General features: G+C 35.4%; 1 pseudogene; it reads left to right on the forward strand.

Moving 5' to 3' along the window:
• Positions 1-679: 679 nt before the first annotated feature.
• On the forward strand, positions 680-1,646 carry LOC110196330 (small ribosomal subunit protein uS2 pseudogene; annotated as a pseudogene).
• The last annotated feature ends 19,153 nt before the right edge of the window (positions 1,647-20,799 follow it).

Consider the following 20,799-nt stretch of genomic DNA (forward strand, 5'->3'; position numbering starts at 1 on the left):
TATGATGTCATTAGTCCTCTTCTGAAATGAGGGATGAACAAAAGGAAAAGTAAAGGGAATGGGACATTTATTAATTTCTTCAATATGAAAATCCAATCCCCAGGTATTTGCTACTTCATAACAGATGTTGTCATTAAAAGAAATGAAACTCTAAACAAAATGCTACAAATGGAAACTGACCCGGTGTCAGATCAATGTGCAGCTTTCCTGGAAATTCATTTGGCGTTACAGAGAAACCACTGCCAAATGATTTTGCTGGACAGAAGAATTTTAATGATCAATCATTGTAATAAAGGGAAAAGCATGGTTACTTAACATATGCTTTGGTGGATAAGTCAGTGGAATCATCCATCAACCTAGAGTTAGAGTTTCCGATTCATGTTTTATTCTCTTTCAAGCATCATTTTCCCCCAAGTTCATGTATTAAACTGGGATAATGATACCTATAGCATCTACATAAGAGGATTGTCATGAACTATAAAGGAAATAATCTGTTGAAGGTATTTTACAAATTGTAAAGAATTATATTGATATCAGTTAACATCAAGATTGGTGAATGAAGGTGAATAACTTTTCTTAGCTCTACATCTTCAAAATTGTTAAAAACCGCTTTCTACACTGCAGCATAGAGGGTTCCATATCGCATCGTTCTTGGTTTCTGTCATAACTTTAAAGAGAAATGTTCGCAGTGTCAGGAGCCTTTGATGTCTTGCAGATGAAGGAGGAGAATGTCCTCAAATTCTTTGCTTCAGGAACCCGCTTGGGTGGCACCAATTTGGACTTCCAGATGGAACAGTATATATGTAAAAGAAAGAGTGATGGCATCTACATCATCAATTTGAAGAGAACTTGGGAAAAGCTTCTGCTGGCAGCTCATGCCACTGCTGCCATTGAAAATCCAGCTGATGTTAGTGTCATCTCATCCAGGAAAACTAGCCAGTGAGCTTTTCTGCAATTTGCTGAAATATTCTGAAATTTTCTGCTGGCACTGGTGCCACACCTATTGCTGAACATTTCACACTGGGCACCTTCACTAACCAGATCCAGGCAGCTTTCAGGGAGCCTCGCCTCTTGGTGGTCACTGTTTCTCGGGCAGATCACCATCCTCTTACTGAAGAATCTTATGTTAACCTTCCAACCATTGCATTGTGCAACACAGGCTCCCCACTTCACTACGTGGACATCGCCATTCCATGTAATAACAAGGGAGCTCACTCTGTGGGTCTGATGTGGTGGATGCTGGTCCATGAAGTTCTAGGTATGCATCGGACCGTCTCCTTTGGACACCCATGGGAGGTTGTGCCTGATCTTTACTTCTATGGGGTCCAGGGGAGATTGAAAAGGAAGAGCAGGCCACACCTGAGAAGGCAATGCCAAAGGAGGAGTTACAGGGTGAATGGACTGCACCTGCCCCAGAATTCACTGCTACTGAACCGGAGGTGGCTGATTGGTCTGAAAGAGTACAGGTGCCATCTGTACCCATTCAACAGTTCCCTACTGAAGACTGCAGTGCTCAGGCAGCTATGGAGGACTGGTCTGTAGCTCCTACCGCTCAAGCCACTGAGTGGGTGGGAACTACCAAAGAGTCGTCTTCAGCTTTACCCCAGGTGCTCTATTATTGTTGGGAAAGTGCTGATGGAAAATAAACATTGGTGTCTTACAAAAATTGTTAAAAAATAAGTTTTATTTCTATCTTATAGGAATGTGATACAACTCAAATGAGGGAGCAGTAATCCAGCATTTGCATAGTCATACAAGGAGAGATGTAATACTGCAACGGCTAGTACCACACATACATATATTACATGTGGGGGTTTTTTTGTGTATATATATATATATATATACATCCATGCACATATATCAATGCATATGCTCATGTATGAATATTAATGTGCACTGTACATGTATATGCATATGGTTTGTGTCAGTATTATCACTATGATATACGTATTAACTATCTTCTATCTATATTCATCTTTGTGTATGTGTATACATACATATAAATGTGAAACACTTTATGTATGCTCATTAATTTAAACCTTATTCTCGTGGGGTAGAAAATTATATCATGCCAATTGGTAGATATAGAAATGAATCCATAGAAAGGTGATTTCCCTTTATTCACTAAGTTAATATTCAGAATAATAATTTATATAAATAGTTATTTACAATTTTAGGGTGCTTTCTTTGAAAATATATGTGCATATATATTCATATGTATATCTGCATATACATATGTGTGTATGCATATGTAGGGACTTTAGGGCTTCTAAAGCTAGAGACAACATGGTAGAGTGAATAGGGCCCCAAGTATTAAGGTAGGAAAACCTCAGTTCAGAATCGTAGCTGATAGGGTGATTAATTGTATGGCCACAGGGAATTTACCTAAACTTTTGGTCTCTGTTTCTTCATCTATAAACTGAAGAGCTTGGCCTTGATGACCTCTTAGATCCCTTCAAACCCCAAATCAATGATCCTTTGAGATGTCTGGGTAACTACCAACATCCATATAAATTTGAGTAATTGATAATTATAATGTGTTTATTCTTTAATACAAAATAGACTAAGTGTGTAAGAAATGGGGGGATATGCTCAGAATTGAATGTGATATAAGAAGAAAATACTCCAATAAAAACAAATTTTAAATGTTCTATTAGATTTATTTTCCCTATTTTTGAAATGCATTCTTCCTTCACCTCCACGTGTTACAGTTCTTGTCTTCCTTCAGTGCTTAGCTCAGATGTCACCACTTCTAGGAATTTCTTTGTGATTGCTCTCCATCTCCCCAATGACCACATTCCTTCCCTCTTAAATTTACTTTCCACAATATAAACTTGGATACACAATGAGTCTCCTCTGCTCATTAGAAGACATACTCCTTGAGGGTACAGACAATTTAGTTTTATTCTTTGTAGTCTCTGCGTCTTGTCCACAATAAACACATAAAAAAATTTAAATTTAATTGAAGGAGACTCAGGGGCACCAGAAAGACAGATATACGCAGGAGGCATAGAAAAATAAGAATCTCTTCCTACTCATGACATGACTGACTCCATTTTTTAAATAACCTCCATTGCAATATAAAATGAAAACTTGTTTTCACAGCTATCCTGTGGTTATATTCTTACCCTTCTCCCTGATATGCTAATCATAGAGCAAACAAAAAAAAAAGTATTCTTTCTCTTCTCTGAGACCACCAATAGACTCATAAGCATTTGCCCTGTCTTCATAATCAGTTCCAGATGGAAACTACCTTTCATATTTTGTTTTCTCTATTATATAAATTGGTAGGTAATTATTTTGTATTTCAGCTCATTTGACAGGCAGAAACATTCTGTCAATCAGTTGATTTCATTCTTCAATGGCTTGCAAGAAGAATAAATCTTTTCTGTGTTCTGAATCCCAAATTTATGAACTATTATCCCTTTACCTGCACAAGACAACCCTCCTTGTTGTCCCATAAGGCAGAATACAGCAGAGATCATCAAACTGAGGTAGAGCACTTTAGAAATAACTCTTCCTTCTAGGAAGACCTTGGGGCATGGCTAAAACACTTTTGTCCATTAAATAGCCAGGAGAGTCCAAAGAAAAAAAAATGATATCTTTGGTGGTGAATTTCAATACCTGGGAGTAGTGCAAAGATCATAATTTTGTTGTTGTTGTTTTGTTTTCTATCTGCTTATCTTGGTATTAATAGGATGGATGTCCTGATGTCAATTATGCTGCTCCTTAGCGGGGGGAAAAAAAAGTACATTAAGAAGAGAGAAATCTTGGGGCAGCTAGGTGGCACAGTGGATAGAGCACCGGCCCTGAAGTCAGGAGGACCTGAGTTCAAATCTGGCCTCAGACCAAACACTTGACACTTAACTAGCTGTGTGACCCTAGGCAAGTCACTTAACCCCAATTGCCTAAAAAAAAGAGAGAAAAAGAGAGAGAGAAATCTTAACTAGGCAAATGTATTATTAGAATCACAGAACCAGAGGTTTAGAGTGAGAAGGGACCATAGAAGTCATCTAGTCTAAGCATCTCCCTTTATATATGAAGAAAATATAGTACCAAAAAATAATGTGAATTAACCAAAGTTACATGGTCATTAGGCTGCAAGGTTATAAAATGTCAAAGCCAGGATTTGAAGCAAAAACCTCCAATTCCAAATTCAGTTTATGCCATATTAGATCTAGATTGTGTCAATTCTTAAGTATTTCTTTTTCTAGGAAGCATTACCATACTCTGTAATTCCTTTACCCATTTGGTATTCATAATAATGTACTTCTCCTATGCCCCATCCATTCAAGTCCTTATTATAAAAGGTGACTGCTTTGTTAGCATGATAAACTAAAGTATGCTAATTCATTAATGAGATGAAGTGTCAGAATCATAATATCACATAATGTCAGAGCTGGAATTTACCCTTTGAATGGAACTGGAAAACTCAGAGCAAGAAAGTTGAATTGTCTTGATGGAGGCCATAAAGCTAATTAACAGTAGAAATTAAAGCAGAATCAAGGTCTCCTGACTCCCAGTCTAGAAAATTTTCTGTTCTGTACATCATTATTATCACCTCTCAAAGACAGAATGGGGTACCTCTAATAACTTAACTCAAAGGAACAATGGGAACTTCAGGTGTGATGCCTCCTAACCTGTTTCACAGTATACTGTTTCTTCATTCTCCAATCCATGCTCTATACAGCTACTGTAATGATTTGACAAATGAATAAATGTGACCATGCCTCTCACCATATCAATAAATATTAATGATTTTTGTTTGCCTCTAGATCAAAATTTATTGCTTATTCATTCATTTACTTATTTATTCTTCCATTTATTAATTTGTATATCTTCCCTTCTATTTGTCTCTTGCTTTTTTTTTTGTATTCAAAATCATTCACAATTTTAGTAGAGCCAATTTCTTCCAGCTGATTAAACATTGTTCCCTGTCATGTACTTTATGTAAGGGCAGCTAGGCAGCACAGTAAATAGAGTGCTGGGCCCAAGTCAGGGAGACTTAACCTTTACTAGCATGGGCAAATCATTTAACCTTATTTGCCTCAGTTCCTCATCTGTAAAGTTATTTAGTAAAGTAAGTGAAAAACCACTCCAATATCTTTGCCAAGAAAAAACCCAAAACATATATCATCTATAAACATCTCTCTCTCTCTCTCTCTCTCTCTCTCTCTCTCTCTCTCTCTCTCTCTCTCTCTCTCTCTCTCTCTCTCTCTCTCTCTCTCTCTCTCTCTCTCTCTCTCCCCTTCTCTTTCTCTCTTCCTCCACATAAATACATTTATACATATACACATAGATGTATATTTTACGTATACATATGTATATGTATCTATACCTAATGCCTGGTGTGTACATGTGAGTATAACCAACCCCTTTACTCCTTGGACAACATATGCTGCATTAGAGCAGGCAGGTTCTGTCTCATTTTTATAATTGCTCAAGACAGTGTCAGGCAAATAGTATGTGTCTCATAAATGTTTAATTAATTGAACAGAGTTGAACTGAATTGAATTTAGGGGATATTTTCCCTGAGGACCAACAGCTCATTTTCAAGAACACCATAGAGTTATTGACTGTTTAACAATAAAAATATTAGTGCTAAAAATAATAATGATGTTGATAATAGCCAGCCTTTACATAGCAGCTACTCTCTAGCAGTCACTGCAATAAGTACTTTACAGACATTCTCTAACTTTATCCTCAAAACAAGCCCTAGAGGTAGGTACTAGTATTTTTTCCCATTTTGCATTTGAGGAAACTGAGGCAGAGGGTAAGTGATTTGACCAAAATAACACTTGTAGTAAGCATCTGTGGCCAATTTGAATTAATGTCTTCCTAACTGTATGCCAAGCTCTCTTTTTACTTTGCAACCTAACTGCCCCTACATCTATCCATATATGACATACATGTAGACTCATCCATGAATTAGTAGTTAATTGATGATTGATTGGAAGGATGAATGAATAAGAATTTATTAAGCACATACTATGTGTCAAATATTGTGCTAAGCACATTACTGGTTTTATTTTAGAATATTATATTTTACGTTTTTGCAAATGCAAACTTTAAGTGAACTACTATCACCTCCTTAAGACCCGATATTCAACTACATAAGATACGTTCTCATTTGTTAAATGAGACTAAATATTTTAGGTGAAGTGATGTTGTATGGCATTATATAATACTGAAATTGGTGAAGAAACAACATTTACCAAACAGAGCATGGTAGATGGAATTACTCTTCCATCTCTCACCAACAAATAATTAGGCCAGATAAGATTAGAATATCACAAAGAATTGCATGCCTGGGAAACAAGGTAGGTTGATAATAAAATGTCAGAAAGTGAAAACTAACACGACCTACCTTCACCATTGATATCATGTCGATAAATAAGAAGAAAGCCTCCAGCACACTACTAATACTCTGGAAGAATTTTATGCAAGGACATGACCAAGAATCATAAAGGATGAGAGGGCTTAGATAGTTTAAAATATCCAGGTTGGAAGAAAAATCTTGCATCAGTGGGATCCCAGATCCATTATAGTATGCCAGAATCCTGTAAATCCCACACAAAGCCTCTTAGAAATAATCATTCTCATAGTTATGAGAGAGAAGTTTCATAATAGTCTCCAGACCTAATTGGAGATGTGAGGATAAAGCTGGTTCTATTTTTGAAGTTTTTATCCTAGGAAAATATTGAGAAATTTCTGAGATAATTTCCAGACAGTAAGTCATGAGTTAGAACCTAAGGTAGAGACAAGGAAAGAAAATTATTTTAAAGCTCAGATGTAGACTTAAAGGAGGCATGACTTTTTTCATAGTTTTTTGGAAACCTAGTTTTAAGATATTTTATTCTCTAAAAGGCTAATTTGGTTTTTAGAGTGAAAACTAATAGCAGAAACCTTCAGGGTTGGATTCCATAACTGAAAAAGGATTTTTTGAGGATTTTTTAATGGCTGACATGAAAATGGAGTTGATGTTTCCTTACAGTAAAGAAATTGACTATATTTTTTTCCAATTCACTATTTGTGCTCTATAGAAATAACCTTGGGGGGAAAAAAAAAAGAAAAGAAAAGGGGCAGCCAGGTGGCTCAGTGGATAGAGCACTGGCCCTGGATTCAAGAGGGCCTGAGTTCAAATCTGGCCTCAGACACAAAACACTTACTAGCTGTGTGACCCTGGGCAAGTCACTTAACCCCATTGTCTAGCCAAAAAGAAAAAAGAAAGAGAGAAAGAAAGAAAGAATCTTGGTATTTCCCTCTGTCTCTCTATCTTTCATTAAAATGTTTAGCAACTGCTTAGGATGAGCTTGATGAGAAGGGGGAAAATGAAAAAAAATTAGTAACTGAGATGAGCCAAATATTTTTTTTTTCATGTTCCTGAAAGAAAATATGTTTATAGCTGGATAGGTCTAGTTTGTGCTAACATAACTCAAAAGGAGTGACAGAAAACTAAAGCAGTCACTTTCCCGACATTACTGGATTCATATTTATGGGAGGCCAAGCTATTCATCTTCAATTTCTCTACTGCTTAAAATGTAAAATTGCTTTTTTTCTTTATTTACTATCATTTCCCGTAGAGTAAATCCACAGATCTTAAATAGTGCATGTGCCTAAGCAATACATACAAATATTATGGAAGGGCTAAATTATGTTTATATCCTGGCCATTTGTCAAAACTTAATAAAATCTGAAGAAAATTATTTTGCAAAGAACACATGGTCTGGTAATTTAAGGAATTACACGGGTAAATGATGGTATGTATGTGATGACCAATAAATTAGGTTACATAGAAATGGCATAAATTTCATTAGGTTACCTATCTTCAGTCCTTTTGAACTGAATTACTCAGGCTTAGTCACTGTATGGAGAGCAAATGGTACATTTTGTGCCAAATCCTCAACTTAGGAAAGCAATTAGTGCCTTGAAAATAGTTAATGAAGTAAAAACCCATAAATTCTCATCACAAATGTTATTACTACTTATGTAATTTCTTTTAACTGGTGTTACATTAGAAAAAATACTCACTTTTGTCTCATATTTTAAAGCAAAAAATACACAAATTCAATTTTTGAAAGTCTTAGGAAAAGAGACTATCAATTTGGATCTGGAAAAGGCCTTATGGCCCAGCTCCTTCATTTAAATGATTAGGAAACTGAAATCTACAGATGGTAAATAACTTGCTGTAGTTCAAATAGGAAATAACTAGTGGAACGAGGATCTGCGCTGACTTTCTCTGATTTCAGTCCATCACACTTGTCATTGTCATGCTGTCTATCAAAAGAGAACTTTCTGTGAAATCAAAGCTACTGTCTCCAAACCTATGTGTATATGTTTGTGTATAATGCCTGTATGTCCATACAGACATACATGTTACATATGTTTATTTTTCAGTACTTTTTCATTAAAAATCTAAAAATGAGTATTTATTTTATGACTTTAAATGGAGGATGCTAAATGGATTCTCGCTGTATTGAGAGTATAGGGACATTATTATGGGGTAAGAGACAGGCTGAGCTTTATACAGAGGTTGACTATAAGAGTTTTGAGGTAGGAAGCAGTGTTTGCTTTTATTCCAAAGGACTTAAGGCTGCTGAGTTTTAGTGCTTATGTCTATTTTCATTGTTTTTTTCTATTTTTTTCTGATGATCAACATTTCTTTCTTGGTGCTACCTTGTATGCAAGCCTTTAACTAGTCTGGATCTGTATCATTGTTGGAATCTGCTACATTTCATTTTCTATGCATAGATAAAGCAAATAACCAAGATTGTAATTAGGCTTTAAAGAAAGAACTGAAGGTATGCCCTAGTTGTAAAGGAAAAAGACAACAAAAGCATAACATTGTTGAAAGGTTTTTTTTTTTTTCCCAATAACCTGCTTTCCATATTTCTGAGTTCTTAGATTTCCAAGATTTGAGGATTTAAATCATGAGTGGGAAATTACTGATACATTTTTCAGAGGGAGATCTTGAAATATCATTTTCCATGAATTAAAGATGTCAGAGGCAATCTCTGAAATTTTTTTTTCATATTAAAAAGATCTGGGGGTTTTAGTAAACTAAAATTAACAATGGTACATTCCTACAAATAAAAGGCTAATTAATTATTTCAAAGTAATTCTTTCTTGTTTCTCGTAAATCATCTTTTTCTTTAGTATATTTGTATTCTTAATTTATTTTTCTCCTATTCACTTTTTATGGAAAGACCCGTCCCCTAGGATTCAAGTTTTAATAAACTATGGTTTTTCACTTTCATTTGTTTTCATCTAATTCTTTTGTTAACGTTGTGTCTTAAATCATTCTGCAAAAGCCTGATGTGGTTCCATGATTTCTTGGGAATATTTAGAGCTCTGTATTTTATTAAGTGTTACTAGAATTTTGGTTGCCTTGCAATAATTATTTAGAGGGTTTGAAATAATTTACTACATTTGTTATTTATTTTCCATTCTGAATTTTAGTATCATATCTTTTGTTGTTTTGCAAAGTTAGCTGCTTTCTTCTTTGTAAGATCTTTAAAAAAAAACTTTCATGAAACACAGACATGGAAGGGGGAAGGCTTGAAACCAAAATAGCTGAGTAAAGACTGGGAATTGCCTGAGCTCCCCTGAATTTGCCTTCAAATTATGTCAAAATTATGCCTCAAAATAAATTCTGTAGTGACAGAACCAACAAAAGTATGGGATGAAACAATTTTCCAGCCCAAAACAACTTAGAAGGTCAGCAAGAAAAGCCTGTCTCACTCGAGTGAGAGTGGAGGGCAATTCAATAAAGGCCAGCCTGTCCTCAGCAAGCCAGCAGCAGACCTTGGCAGTGACTAAGTCAGCTGCCTTAGCTTCCTAAGCTTTAGCCTACAGATCATAAAGGGGTTGAACTAGTTGGAAGGAGATTACAGGAGATTCTTTGCTGGCATGGGGAGCAAGACTCTGTGGCATTGCACATAGACAGTTTCCAGGTCTCAGCTGCTGGGCAAAAGAGGAGCATTATCAAGAATGGGAACCCTGGTCACAATTACAGGGAGGAAAAGAGAGATTGTGGTTACTTACAGACCAGAGATTAGGGCAGAAGAAAAGTAACCATATCTCTCCTTAGATCATATGACATTGGAAGAACTGAAAACTTGTAGACCACTAGAATTAGCTATAAAAAAGCAGCACAAAAAACCTGATGGTTGGGAGGGTTGACTAAACTTTAACATAATGTTAAAAATCAAGAAATAGGCTTGAAAAATAAGCATACAAGAACAAAAAACCTGACCACTGAATATTAATGTGGTGACAGAGATGATTGAAACAATCGGAAGAAGACAACAAAGTCAAAACAGCTACATGCAAATAAAAAATGCAAATGGGTCTTAAGCCCAAAAAGAATTCCTGGAAGACCCCTAAAAAAGGATTTTTTAAAAATCAAATAAGAGAGGTAGGGGGAAAAATAGGAAAAATAGTCAACAGCTTGGTAAAGGAGGCAAAGAAAATAAAGAAAATAGCACCTTAAGAGACAGAATAGGCAAAATGGTAAAAAAAAAAAAAAAGGGCACAAAACTTCAATGAAGAAAAGAACTCCTAAAAAAAAAAAATTGGCCAAATGGAAAAGGAGGTACAAAATCACACTGAAGAAAATAAATCCTCAAAAATTAGACATGGGAAAGTAAAACCAAATGCACTTATGAGACATCAATAACAATAAAACAAAACCAAACGAGTGAAAATAATAGAATATGTGAAATATCATTGGAAAAACAACCAACTTGGAAAATAGATGCAATAGATATACTTTAAGAATTATTGGACTACCTGAAAGCCAAATCAAAATGCACCTGAACTTTTTTTTCAGGAAACTATCAAGGAAATCTGCCCTGATATCATAGAACCAGAAGGTACGATAGAAATTGAAAGAGTCCACTATTTACCTCCTGAAAGTGATCCCAAAATGAAAATTCCTAGCAAAATTCCAGAGTTCCAAGATCATGGGGAAATATTGAAGGCATCCAGAAAGAAACAATTCAAATACTATGGAGCTACTGCAAGGATAACACAAGATTTAGCAATTTCAATAATAAAAGATCAGCAGGCTTGGAATATAATATTCTGGAAGGTAAAGAAGTTAGGATTACAACTAAGAATTATCTGCCCAGCAAAACTGAGCATGATGTTTCAGGGAGGAAATGGATATTCAACGAAACAGAGGACTTTCAAGCATTTCTGATTAAAAAAAAAAAAACAGAGCCGAATACAAAATACGACTTTCAAAAATAGATTTAAGAGAAGCATAAAAAGGTAAACATAAAGTAGAAAAATTATAAAGGATTTAATAAGATCAAACTTCTTATGTTCCTGCATGGGGAGATGATACTTCTTTTGAATTACAAGCCATTTCTTTTCATCAGGAATGTTTGGAATCCTCCTATTTCATTAAATATATTAAACACACATATAAAAAATAAAGGAGAAAAGAGCATTTACCTTGGAGGGGAAGATAGGAGGATGGTGGGTAATTCTTGAACCTTACTCTCAGAGGAATTGGCTCAATTATGGAATAACATCTGCACTGTTTGGTATAGAAATCTATCTTACCCTACAGTAAAGTAGGAGATAAGAGGGTGAAGGAGCGTGAAAGATGGAAGAGGGTGAAAGAAGGGAGGGAGGGCAGACTGAGAAAAGTGGTGGTCAGAAGCAAAACACCTTTGAGAAGGGACAAGATAATAGAAGAGAGAGAATACATGGTGGATAGGATGGAGAGGAATACACATAATCATAGATGGGCGTGTGATTGGGATAACCTCACCCATAAAACAGAAGTAGATTACAGAATGGATCAAAAAGAACAGAATCCTATGATATGCTTATAAGAAACACACTTGAAACAGAGACACGCACACACAGAGTAAAGGTAAGGGATTGGAACAAAATCTGTTACACTTCAACTAAAACAAAAAGGCAAAGGAATTCTATAAAATTATTTTTTAAGACACAAACATGATGATGATACCTAAAGCAGGAAAAATTAAAGCAAGAAAAGGACACTATACAATAATTCCCCTAATAAATATCAATGTAAAAAATTTAAACAAAATACTAAAACGGAGTCAAATTTATAAAAATATATCATTCCCCAGTGGATAAATTATCAAAGCAAATGAACAAGCAGTTTTCTTTCTTTCTGTTGTATTTTTAAATTAATTTGAAATCTTAAATAGAAAATGAGAAAAAAGGAACATTGCCATGTACCCAGCAGAACATGAAAGGATTCAATAAAAAATAATACATTTCCATTTCAAGAAAACCTATATAGATATTATTTTCAAAGATGCCCGATTTTTCTTTGCTTGTTTGTAGGTTTTCTTCTATTTTCTTATTTGCACTTTTTATTTTATTTTTAACCTCCCTCCCCCCATTATACGGAAGGCTAAAATTAAGCATGCATATATGTGTGTGTACATATACGCACACACACATATGACAGAAAAGAAAACTAAAAAATGAAGACGATGTGGGAAAATTAAAACACACACGCTATTGGTGGATGTTGAAACTGATCCAACCAATCTGGAGAGCAGTTTAGAGTTATGTCCAATGGACCATAAAGGAGCGTTTACCCTTTGTCCCAGCAATACTACTACTAGGGTTTCTATTTGCAACTCCATTTCTCCCAAGGACTCTGCCATGTGTGGTGGTCTGTGTCTACTTTTTCACTAAAGTCACTCAGAATTATAAGCTTGGCTTTTTTTTTTTTGCACATTGATGATGAGGGCATTTTGGTCTTCACAAAATTTTTCTTTGACCTCATCAAGGTTTGTCATGGTAGGATCATATATCTGGATGATGGTGGCATGGGGTTTTGTTGCAAGTGGGAATCACATTATCACACATCTGTCATTCACTCCTTTTGGGCAGCATACAAACTTGTTGGCTAGATTACTTTTTAGGGCAAAACTATTCCAGCTTAACGGCATTCCCCTTCACTGTGGCCACATGTAACCATCTCCAACTTAGGTAAGCTGTCCTTCATTTGCCAGCCTTCTTTCCCTTAAAGTTGCTTTTTGAATTCAATATCTGCTGAGTTTTTACAGAAAGAGCTATTTATCTTTCAGGTCTACTGGATTTTATGTTCTCCATAAACATGTGCACATTCCATTTACTGGTGGTGCGTGGAATCATTTTTATAAAAGTTTTATACACACACAGGTGTGTGTGTGTGTGCGTGCAAAATGTCAAGCATTCAAACTCTAGTGCAGAGAGTGCAAACTTTAATGGGCTGGTCATGTTGTTTGAATGCTAAACATACATTTGCATAAAAGAGTATTTTATGGAGAACTAACATAAGGCAAGTACTCACATGGAAATCAGAAGAAATGATAAAAGTACAATCTCATGGTCTCTCTAAATAACTTTGGAATTGATTGTAAAATATGGGAATCACTGGCATAGGACAGCCCAGCATGGCATACCCATATCAAAGAGGGCACCATACTTGGTAATTGAAGCAGAATTGTAGTAGCTCAAAAGAAAAGTGAGACATGCAAATTTAGAGAGACTTCCATTCAAAATGTTAAGGTGGATTATTAGTTTTTTGTTTTCATTGTTGTTTTTCTTAGGCAGTTGGGGTTAAGTGACTTGCCTATAGTCACACAGCTAGTAAGTGTCAAGTTTTTGGTTTGAGGCTGGATTTGAACTCAAGTACTCCTGACTTCAGGGCCAGTGCTCTATCCACTGTGCCACCTAGCTGCCCCTAAGGTGGATTATTTGTGCCCCACCTCTGGTAGAGCCTTGTGAGCTCATTTTGGTCTTATCAGTCATAGTCAGATGCACTATACTTTGACGACATAGTAATGTAATTTTGGTTCTCCATGAGAATGAAGGACAACAAGCAATGACTAGTAGATGAGTATCCCAGCATAATAAAAAAAAATAGGAAAAGGCCCTATATGTTCACAAGTATTCATAGCAGCTCTTTTTTCAGTGGCAAATAATTGAAAATTACGGAAATGCCCATCAATTGGGAAGTGGCTGAACAAGTTATGGTATAGGATTGTGATGGAATACTTTTGTGCTATAAGAAATGATGAGCAAGAAAATTTCAGAAAAGCCTGGAAAGGCTGAAATGAACTGACGCAAAGTGAAGTGAGCAAAACCACGAGAACATTGTACACAGTAACAGCAATATTGTGCGATGATGAATTGTGAGTGACCTAGCTATTCTCAGCAATACAATGATCTAAGAAATCTCTGAGGGACTTGTGATGAAAAATGCTATCCACATCCAGAGGAAGAATTGATGGAATCTGAGTTCAGTCTGAAGCATACATTTTTACTTTATTTTTCTTTGTGTGTCTTTGTGTGTGTGTGTGTGTGTCTTCTTTCATATGGCTAATATGGATATATGTTTTGTACGCATAGAATCTATATCAAATTGCTTACCTTTACAAGGAGGATTGTGAGGAGAGAATTCGGAACTCAAATTTTTAAAAAAGTTAATGATAAAATTAATTTTCGTGTAATTGCAAAAATAAATTATTTAGAAATAAATTCACCCATATATATACACACACAAATATATATGTCTGTGCATATATGCATGTATTCATGCATCTATATGCATATATTATGTGTATATATGTATATGCATATATTATGTTTATATATATGTATGTATACATATATTTATACCTTCTTAGGTTCCCCTGTCACACATTTTATGACTCTTTCTAATTTGGTTTTCAGGTTACCACCAGAGACGGATCTCAATGCTGTTATAGCCTCTTCTCAAACTGGGAGATAGACTTTTCACTAGCATTTACCAGAGCCAAGATATTTCTAAGAAATGAAGATTTGCCACAACTAAATGTCAGTCCCCTTTCCTTTATGTCTATTTTACCTTTGTATTCTAGCACCCTTTGCTAGTTTCCTCTGTTGTTTAATTCCTTAGATATATTCTGTCGATGTCCTCAGCTTTCCCCAGAATTTGAAGTGAGTACAATGAATGTTCACTCCAAGGGTTCTGTGCATTTGGGGTTCACTATGCTAGGATCTACCAGAGGCAGAGGTCAAAGGCATCTTTATACAATTTCCCTCCCTCCATATCTCGCTGGGCAGAGTCAAGGTCAACTTATTGTTACAAATTAAATTTGGGCTTAGGCCAGGGTCACTTTTTGTGTTTTTCCATAACTGGACAGTGAGAGAGTCATACTGAGTGAGTACATTTAGGAGGAGAGGTCTGTGCTATTAATTAATGAGGCTGTTGTCTGGTTGGGTTTCTTGATTTCTTGTCCTGCGGACTTAGCTTTAACTGTCTTCGTTCTCATTCATAATCCCTCTTTTCAGCATTTTTGGAATTAATGTGTACTTTCTCTAGTAGTCATCTGTATTTTTGTCATTTCTTAAAAGTTTAAATGATGAATTCTTAGGAGATAAAAAAAATGCCTTCAAGTAAATAGAGGTTAGGTCTTCAGTATTTTCCCAGATAAGGACTAATCTGGAGAATTTTATTCAATATTCTGGATTCCTAATTTTATAAAGAACATTTAAAACATGAAGAAAGATCAAATGCAGGCAATTAGCATGATGAAATGAATAGAGAATCTCATATGGAAAGATACATGGAAGAAACTATATAGCCTAAATAAGAAAAAAAAAAATCCATAGTTTTGTAGATAGCAGACACCAAGTGCTAGAAATGTACTCATTTCACCAAAGTAGATCACAGTTCTTTCACACTTCAACAAGAAGAGTTTTTAACCATTATTTATGCTATGGCCCAATTTGGTACGATCACCAAGGCTATGGACCCTTTCCTGTAATAATGTTTTAAAATAACTGGAGGAAATGTTTGATTTTATTTAAAAGTAAGTGAAAAATAAAGACATCATCTTTTTTCTTACCCAAGCTTACTAATACCCCTTGCCCCCCCCAAAAAAACCCAACAACAACAACAACAAAAACAACTATCCAATGACTCCTTGTGTATTCCATTGTCTTCCCAGTAATGAACACATGGATTTCAACATTTTGTTTTTGTTTTTGTTTTCAAAAATTCTATTCCCTTCCATTATACCTGGTTTTAAGCTTCTTCAAAAAACTATGTGGCTCCTTGGAAAATAGACTTAAACAACAGACTTGGTAGCTTCGTAAGATCTTCTAGAACTTGAATTACAGAGGCAGCCGGGGAGGGGAGGTACTCATGTAGACCTAAATTTAAATTTAGACTCAGATATTTACTAGCTATGCAAATGGGCTAGTCAATTTCTTCATTTGTAAATTAAGGATAATAACAGTATCTGTATCCCAGAGTGGTTGTGACAATAAGATAACATTTGTGAAGTGCTAAAAGAACCTGGAAACACTATATAAATGCTAGTTTTTCCTAGTTTGCAACTTTAGCAAATTCTTTGAGAACCCATAGGCACCTCCACGTCTTGAAGCAATGAAAAAAGATTGCAACAGTGGAAATGATTAATTAAGCAGACGGAACTTCAAAATTTAGAAAATATCATAGTTATTTCTTCCTAAAAATGTGGGATGGAATCTATTTTTCTACATCAGTCTGAATTTATCTTTGTACTCAGTTTAGCTCTGTCTACTACCATCAGTTTGAATTATCTCCTACAGATTTAGTCAGTTGAGCATATCTCCCTCTCTCTCTCTCTCTCTCTCTCTCTCTCTTTCTCTCTCTCTCTCTCTCTTCTCTCTCTCTCTCTCTCTCTCTCTCTCTCTCTCTCTCTGTAAGATGATTATTCCCTTTATTTACTCCCACCTTCCCATGATCCTCGGTGACATGGACATTATTTCCTAGTCAGAGAAAAAATGCATAAAATTTTGTTAAAATTATAGGAAAAGTGAGATTTACCTTTTACTTTATATCAGACTTAATTAGGGAAAGGGAGAGGCAATAACATGGATGGCAGTGGGTAGAGCAGTCCTCACTATTCTGAGTTAAACTCAGTGGAAAATTCTTCATTGATGAAAAGTCATTCACTGTTTGACATGTTGCACTATTCCTAAATATACATAACTTTTTCCACCTCCTATTTCTAGCATATTTGATCAATTATGGGGAGTAGATAGAAAATTCAATAGTATTTTAGAAAAAAAGGGAAACCATTAGAGAATTATGTCAACAGGTGGGGAAAACTTCTTGTATCTGGTAGTATTTAAACTCAGCCATAAAGGGTAAGTAAGCCTTTGAAAGCATGAAGAATGAACAGCAGAAGCCAAAGCTAGATAAATGGGGATGAGAATAATATGTACATGAAGCACTAAGGATAATAGGCTTGCCTAGAAGGCAGTGTTGATCTTAGGGAGAGTGTGGCAGTTTAGGTGCTATGATACCATATGTACTCAAATATTGTTAGTTTTCTCATTTTGCTTTAAATCTCAGATATGCCAGAGTATTAATAAAATAATGATGAATAAGAAGAACTCGTGTTTGTAAACTTCCTTACTATTCACAAAGTACACATATTATTGACAGTTTCAATGTTTCAGAAATTCATGAGTAATTATGTTGACCATCACACAGACTGCTCAAACTATTTGTTAGTTCATGGATTGGCTCAATGCTAAATGCATTATATGCTATGTGCAGGGATCCCTTTTGGTGAAATAATTGCATGAAATAATCTTTGAGTCCATTATTTCAGACAAATTTTCTTTTGTATTAGTGGTCACCATCAGAAGATCTTGCATGCATTAAAAAACTGGGAGGTGGGATAATATCTCCTAAAAAAGCCTTGATGGGAGATAATGATACATTTTTATTCATGGGTGGATATTTTCTTAGCAGTGTTTGAAAGTTATGAATACCCAAGAGGAAGATTAATTCTTGAGGGTGGAACAGTGAATGATGAGTTCAATTAAGAAAAGATATATCTATTTTAATATCAGGAAGCAATTTCTAGACATCAAAATTTATTAGAGGGTGGAACAGTAACTGAAATAACTGAAAGTCCATTTCTTGATTATTTAAAGCAAGACTAAAAAAAATCACTGAAATAACATACATTAGAGTAGAGCTCATCATGTATAGTCCAGTATAAGCTATGTGAAGGAGGAATATCTGCATTGCAGTTACTCTAGGAGAAAAAATCTCTTTGATCATTTTGTAGATTTGGCTACATGTGTTTGGCTCTAGGTTGATACATATGACTTCTATCTGCCATCTGTCAATTATACTAGAAGATGGAAATTGAAGGAAGAACTTTGAAAGTATAAAATATCGATGCCATCTCTCATTTACTTCCTGAAGAAGGTATGAGGACAGACAGAGAGAGAGAAAGAGAGAGAGAGAGAGAGAGAGAGAGAGAGAGAGAGAGAGAGAGAGAGAGAGAGAGAGGGAGGGAGGAAGGGAGGGAGGAAGAGAGGGAGGAAGAGAGGGAGGGAGGTGGAAAAGAGGGAAGACAAAAGAGGAGAGAGACGAATAAAGCAGAGACAAAGAAAGAGGAGGGAGGGATAGAGAAAAGAGATAGAAAGAGGAAGTAAATAGAGGTAGAGGGGCAGTTAGGTGGCTCAGTGGATAGAGCACTGACCCTGGAGTCAGGAAGACCTGAGTTCAAATCTGGCCTCTGGCACTTGACACTTACTAGCTATGTGATCCTGGGCAAATCATTTAACCTCAATTACCTCACCAAAAGGCAAAAGAAGAGGGGGGAGGAGAAATTATTTCTTCAGCTAAAATTAAATTTTCATATTCCTAAAATAGTCTTCAAATACTAAAATATTAATAAAAACATTTTAGCAAATTTTATCTTCTTAAATAACATATGTAGAAATTAGGTTCAATTAGAAATAATTAGCCAGTGACGTTATGAATGTTGTGTACTATTCACTGCTATGTGTCTAAGTTTATGCTTGAAGTGTTTAGATTCCTCTTGCAATCAATATCAGAAAATCAACTGCCTTTTATTCTTATTTCTGATGTCCTTTGGAAACATTGAAGTGATATATAAATGTCGTTCCTATCCCATAATTATATCTCCATCTCGCAGCTGCTACTGTTAGTATAACTTTTTTAACCTCATTTTACCAGGAGGTTAAATGATTTTCCCATGGTCTGGCAGCTAGTAAATATACGAGAAGGGCATCAGTTCTAGATTTTTCTGGTCTAGGTGCACTGAACTTTTCCCAATAAAATTCTTCTCTAGCAAATAGCAAGCATCCTGACAATTAGTGCTTACCAAATGTAAAATGGGCTCCCCTCAGGAGATATTTAGTTTCCTGTGAGTTGAAATCTTCATACAAAGTCTAAATACCCAACGTCCAGTAATACATTAGGGGTCCTTGGCCTGGCATAAGTTGAACAAGAAAGCCATTTGGTCCTGACTCTGGCATTTTTTTCTGATTGTACATTATTCCTCAGCTGTCACTATATACTACATTCACTGTATTCACTGATTCTAATCAGCCATAGCTCAGGAACACTGAAAACCAAGACAATGTTTGGTCTTTGAGATATTGGACTCATACTGGAATGCTGAATTTGACTCTTATTACATATGGGACTCTAGATTTGTAATTTTTCTTCTATATTTCTCAGTATTGTTTTATGGAACATGATTAGATAATTTACTACCTGACATTATTATGAAGAAAATTCACTATAGAAATGGAAATTGTTATAATTTCCATTAAAAATAACATACCAGATCACCATATTTTGAGTGAGGCCTTAATAAGCTTCTGGCAATGGTGTGTTATAAAGGTTTTAAGAAGAGGTTTTTTTTTTTTACATGTTCAATATTGTAAAGTTTTTGACAAGATTATGACTGCTACTGAAAAAAATCCCCTCACTACAACCCCCCCTATTATCAGAACTAAAAATTAAAATAAGAAAAGCAATAATGGTGATTCTCTTATTTTGATACACGCAGTTTTGTCTTTGGGTTAGAAACCTAGCCTTGAAGCCAAGATTTGGCTTCAATTCCCAACATTTACACTTAATTGATTATGTGGTTGTAATTTATTATTTTTTTTTCAGTACTCTAGGCAATTCTCTAACATTGTAAGTTTCAGAGAAGGTCCCAATCTTTGTTAGTAAGTGAAATCTCATCACTTGGGATTTCCCTATTTTAATACAGCTACAGTTTTGTAAGCTATTAATTGTTTCTACATAATTTCAAATTTGGCAAATTGCTTTACATACATTGCCCCATTTCATTTTAGAATGGCATACTTGGAGTAAGAAAGACCTGAGTTAAAACCACATTGCCCTTCACTGTGCTTTTGCTCTTTTGTACATTTTTACTTCTTCCCTAACAGTCTTCTCACCTTTGAACTGCCTATATTTATTTGACCCTCTCTTCTACTTAGTGAGTTCACTCTGGACTCCGCATTTGAACAAATATCCAGTTAAGCCAACATGTTCCTTTATCTTCTGGCTTTACTTCTCACTCTCTGGACTTGACAACTTTCCTTCTCCTTCCTACTTTTCAGTTCTGTTTTCTGAATTTTTTCTCTCAACAAAATGTAAGGTTCTTCATGGTAGGTCCAGTCTTCTTTTGCATTCATTTTTACCTTAAAAACATCTTAGCACATTTATCACAGCACCATCAATCCATCTATCATCGATCATCTGTCATCTGTCCATCCATCATCTACCATCAATAAAACAAAGAAATGTCCTTTTCAGCTTCAATATCACATCGTTTCTGTTGTTCTGAGGCTAAAATGGTATGCTCTTCATTGAATAAACTCCAATCTGTCCCTATTATCTTTTACATCAGATATATTACACACACACAGACACACACACATTGGATTAATGGATGTCAAATTCAATTTGATTTTTCTGAGCATGATGTTTTTTTAGAA

This window comes from Phascolarctos cinereus, unplaced genomic scaffold (assembly GCF_003287225.1).
Source record: "Phascolarctos cinereus isolate Bilbo 61053 unplaced genomic scaffold, phaCin_HiC Scaffold_2;HRSCAF=192, whole genome shotgun sequence".
NCBI lineage: Eukaryota > Metazoa > Chordata > Mammalia > Diprotodontia > Phascolarctidae > Phascolarctos > Phascolarctos cinereus.